This window comes from Marmota marmota, unplaced genomic scaffold (genome assembly GCF_001458135.2).
Source record: "Marmota marmota marmota unplaced genomic scaffold, marMar, whole genome shotgun sequence".
Classification (NCBI taxonomy): domain Eukaryota; kingdom Metazoa; phylum Chordata; class Mammalia; order Rodentia; family Sciuridae; genus Marmota; species Marmota marmota.
Window position 1 is genome coordinate 2,046,335 of NW_026000283.1, and position 5,122 is coordinate 2,051,456.

A 5,122-nucleotide genomic window follows, 5' to 3' on the forward strand; every position below is an offset into this window, starting at 1 on the left:
TTGTTGTTTTTTTTTTTTTGTACTGAGGATTGAACCCAGGGGTGCTCTACCACTTAGTCACAGACCTAGCCCTTTTAATTTTTTATTTTGGGGCAGGGTCACACTAAGTTTCTCAAGGCATTGCTAAACTGTGAAGGCTGGCTTTGCACTTCCAATCCTCCTGTCTCAGCCTGTTATCTCAGATTACAGGTGACCACCACTGCACCTATCAAGATCTTGATATTTAAAGAGGTACATGAAGACCATGTAAAGGGTTAACCAAATACAGTGAAAGGAATGTGGTAGGATACTAAAAACAGAGTTACATGATCCTTACTGAAGTCTGAAGGCAAGACAGATAGCAACTACAAAGGGAAAAAAAGTGTTTTAATTAAAAAATAAGGAAAAAGTTAACTTAAAGAAGGAGCCAAGGGCTGAGGCTGTGGCTCAGTGACAGAGTACTTGCCTAGCATGTGTGATAAACTGGATTTGATCCTCAGCACCACATAAAAAATATAGATAATAAAAAAATAAAGTTATTGTGTCCATCTACAACTAAAATCTATTCTTTTTAAAAGATTGATGTGATTTTTTTTTTATACCTTTATTTTATTTATTTATTTTTATGTGGTGCTGAGGATCAACCCCAGCGCCTCACACATGCTAGGTGAGCGCTCTACCAGTGAGCCCTAAAAAATATTTTTTAAAAATAGAAGGAACTGGGCTGGGGTTGTGGCTCAGCGGTAGAGCGTTCGCCTTGCACGTGTGGAACCCTGGGTTCGATCTTCAGCACCACATAAAAATAAACTAAGAGAAATAAAGGTACTGTGTCCAACTACAACTAAAAAATAAATTAAAATAAAAGAAGGAACTAAGATAAAAGGCAATAAAACAGGAAAGAATTTTGCTTTCCAAGGACAAACAAATGGTGTTAAAAGTGACAGTTCAACCTAGAACTAGTGGGCAATTTAGTCACAATGTAGACATTTCAAAGATTAGCAACAGTCTTCAGAGGCAGAAGAGAGGACTCAGAGCTGGATACAAGTCTGTGTGCTTGACTAGGTCTGTTCATGTACAATAGTAGAGGATGGGATACACACATTTAAAATTGTGAAAAGCTGATTAAAATTAATTATATTTAGAGTTTTGGTCTGTCTCTTCCAAGTGTCTTAAATAACGGCAAAATGAACAGGAATAGGTTATTACAAGAAAAATCCAAAATACCATGGATCAGGGAGAAGACAAGAAAGAACGTAATAAACTGAACTAACCTATTTCAAACTTTGTCTATCTCTAATACAAAGGATTTTTTAAAAAAGATTTTTTAAAAGATGGGCACAATATCTTTATTTATTTTATTTATTTTTATGTGGTACTGAGGATCGAACCCAATGCCTTACATTGTGAGGCAAGTGCTCTACCACTGAGCTATAACCCAGCCCCTCTAATACAAAGGATTTTAAAGATTAACTTATCAAGAATCCTGTTGATACTTAGCAAAATTTTTTAAAATGAAATTTAATCTTAGTATTTAAATGCCAAGTAATTATAGAAAAATGTAAACATCCTGATTTAAAAAATTAAATCCACTAAACCATAAAAACTTGAATTCTGAACTTAAATTGTAAATCAGTTTCTTTTTTTCTTTTTTTTTTTTTTAAAGAGAGTGAGAGAATTTTTAATATTTATTTTTTAGTTTTCGGCGGACACAACATCTTTGCTGTATGTGGTGCTGGGGATTGAACCTGGGCCGCACGCATGCCAGGCGAGCGCGCTACCGCTTGAGCCACATCCCCAGCCCGAAAGATGAGATTTTTAGCCAGTCTGGGATTTGAATCTGGCTTCTGTAATTTCCTAGCTATGGAATCTCAGATGAGTTATTTAGCTTGTTTCCATTTTCTCATCTGTAAAATAGGAAATTAATATTTATTTCATGGAATTATTTGGAGGATTAGCGATGTCATATCAGTACCTGTTAAAATGGTAGGTGCTCAAGAAATGATAGAATATACCAGTTAGTACCATTACCTTTTCCTTAACATAGAGAGCACCAAAAAAAATCATTTTCAAAAATGCTACTATTATAAATGCCTCTCAGAAAAGTGGTGAAACAGCTTACTTATATGAGCAGAATAGGTATTATAGTTGTAAGCAAGATACTGCAACCAGAGTCTTATGTACCAGTTTCGAAAGAACATTGATCAACTCGGATAACAATGTGGTTTTAAGTCATATTGTGGTTTCAATGACAAGTTTCAGATATATGATAAGAGAAGGAACACCAAGTCTTGGACCTTGCCCTTAAAGAACTCTACAAGACTATTTAATGCCACCAGTTGATACTCATTCCAGTAGCAACTAAACAAATTTGGCTATGTGAAAATAATTATTGGACAACCTCTACAATGTTCACAATCTGCTAAAATGGACATGTTGTACAGTAGGCTGAGATTTGTTTCAGGGATCCCAAATAAGACCCCAAGGTTTTTTTAAAAATATTTTAAAAGTTGTCAATGGACATTATTTATATGTGGTGCTGAGAATCGAACCTAGTGCCTCACACATGCTAGGCAAGCACTCTACCACTGAGCTACAACCCCAGCCCAAGATCCCAAGGTTTCCTTTGTTCTCCAACTCCAAAGGAGTAGAGCAATTAAAGACCATTTCAAATGAAAGGACATAAGAGGGTAAAGTGGTAGCAGATAGAGTGTTGAGTAGAATCAAGAATGAGGTAAATTGTTGAACAAAGTCTACAGATCATAAATTTTAGGAAGATTTGCAAATAGTGATAGCACATTTTATGTAAATAGATGTTGCCACAAGCCAAAGGGTAATATTTACATGAATTATGTGTTAAGACCTATTAGAAGCATCAACTTTTCCAGTCAAATTCACATATTTGGTAGCACTTTCAGTCATTTCATCTTGAAAAGGAAAGATCACATTATATACATGGAAGTTTGCCAACGTACAAATATGTTATGTCCTCCGAGTCAACTTCTAATTTCTTGTTTTGGAACCTGTAATACATGTTCCCACAGAAGAATTGTTACAATGGGATGAGTTTCCCAGACTTCCTCACAAAACTGCATTTAATCCATGATGTCACAGAAACACTGCACCTTGGCAATGAGAAATACGGTTGAAAAAGTTCCTTTACAAGCAGAAACACATCAATACATAACCAATATTTTTTGAGTTTTTCTCTTTTACAGCCCCAGGCAATGAAAGGGGAATTCTATCTTCCCTCAGCTGCAGTTTGGTGAAAAAGAAACCTTCCACTGCTGCCATCCGTAAGGGTCCTTCTCAAGTCAGGTGCATGCACATATTGCAGCATCCTTGCATTTCAGTGCTTCTAGAACTTTTTCCACCAAAGAACTGTTAACATCTGAGGAGACTGTATGAGTACTGGGGAAGGAGTAGGATATTTAACTGGAGGTCTCAAGCTTCTCTTTGGAGATGCTTCACATTTTATAGTCCATTCCTTAATATATCTGCACATTTTAATAGAAAAAAAAACATTTAAATGATCATTGAAGTGACTTAATTCCATATCATCCCTCCTCTCCATGTTTTACTGAAATTGATGCTACAGAAATACAAGCCATTTTTACATGGAGACACCTTATGCCCATTGGATACACTTCAAGATGAGAAACACAGGCACTGGAGGGTGGAGTGAGGTTGGGATGGGGAATCTAAAGTAAATGAAAAGAACATAATGAAGGTAATTTCAGAACAAAGCTAGTGCCATCAGTTTCTCCTTTCATCACTCATTGGTACACCACTTTAGTCACCAGTGCCTCTCTGTCTCTTTTTCCCTGTTCAAAACCAATCTCTGGACAGGATCTACACTCATTCACACTGAGGTGCAAACAAACAAGAATAGCTAAAACCTCACAAGGTTTTTTCATGTTGAGGATTCATTTTTTTTTCTTTTGTCCCAGGGATTGAACCCAGGGGTACTTAACCAATGAGCCACATCCCCAGCCCTTTATATATATATTTTAAATTTTGAGACCAGGTCTCACTAAATTGGTTAAGGCCTCGCTAAATTGCTGAGTGGGCTTTGAACTCATGATCTTCTTGCCTCAGCCTCTGAAGCCCCTGGTATTATAGGTGTGCACAACCAGTGCCTGGCTGAGGATTCAGTTTTAAACAAAAAGAAATTTAGGGTGGTATCACCGGAGAAAAAATATATCTGGGGTCAACTGTGTGCTAATCCTGCTACTTGCAGAATTTACATTTTATTTCAGATTGGTAATTTACCAAGGTATACTGAGGAAATTAATCACGACTTTGCTTCATTTTGGAAATTGTACGCTTACTGGTTATTTGAATTTTTAAAGGCTAGGATATAAATCTTCCAATTATTGATCAGATTAAATGATGAGAAATAAAAGTAATGTTTAATAATTATATTTGCATGCTTTTGCACCCTTTACAAAATGTTTTTACATCCATGGTTAGGCACATCATTGGCATTGAATTTGACCAAATAATGAGTATGTGAATAGAACATGAACCACCACCTACAACAAATCACAGCTATTAAATTCAATTACTAATATTAAGAACCTACCATGTGTTGTCCCGAGTTTTGTGGAGGATCTTGACTTTGTCCCTCCCACCCTGAGTTTGAAAATTCAGTGGTGAAAGCAAAAGAAGGGTTTCTGCACATTGGCCATCTGAAACGTACCAGAGTTGAAAATAGAACAAACATACATAAAACCCAAGAGTCAGGTTTTGCCTTGTAAGTGAATGTTTGCAATCAAGAGATTCAAGGAGTGCCTACCATTGTGCAGAATTTAGGAAGGTGGGAACAGCACCATTGATCTATTCCTTTAGAGACCTGGAAAAGGGCAGTCCCCAGAGGGGTTCTGGGCTTTGCAAATGGTGAGAAATACCTTCTACAGTACAGTTATACGCGAGGAAAAGTTCTTTGTGCAAGAAGGGGAGAGCGCCCCGAGGTACAAAGAGCAGATTTAAGGGAAAGAGGATTCCTTTTGCTCACATCTACGAGGGGAGCTCAGGCTCACTGTTGGGGGCGTGTGGGAAAATAGATTTTCAGGGGGCTGCAGGCTGTGGGTTCCCGCCTCCGCCGCTGTCTGCGCCCCACACTCAGGCAACAGTTGGTCGTGCG

At 37.5% G+C, this 5,122-nt stretch overlaps 1 long non-coding RNA gene across 1 annotated transcript in view; it reads left to right on the forward strand.

Annotated features, from left to right (window-relative positions):
* Nucleotides 1-731, forward strand: part of LOC125614381 — a 10,900-nt gene extending 10,169 nt beyond the window's left edge. Inside the window, exon 3 of the long non-coding RNA XR_007344985.1 lies at nucleotides 721-731. This is a non-coding gene — a long non-coding RNA (uncharacterized LOC125614381). The remainder of the gene's footprint in view (nucleotides 1-720) is intronic.
* Nucleotides 732-5,122: the final 4,391 nt, after the last annotated feature.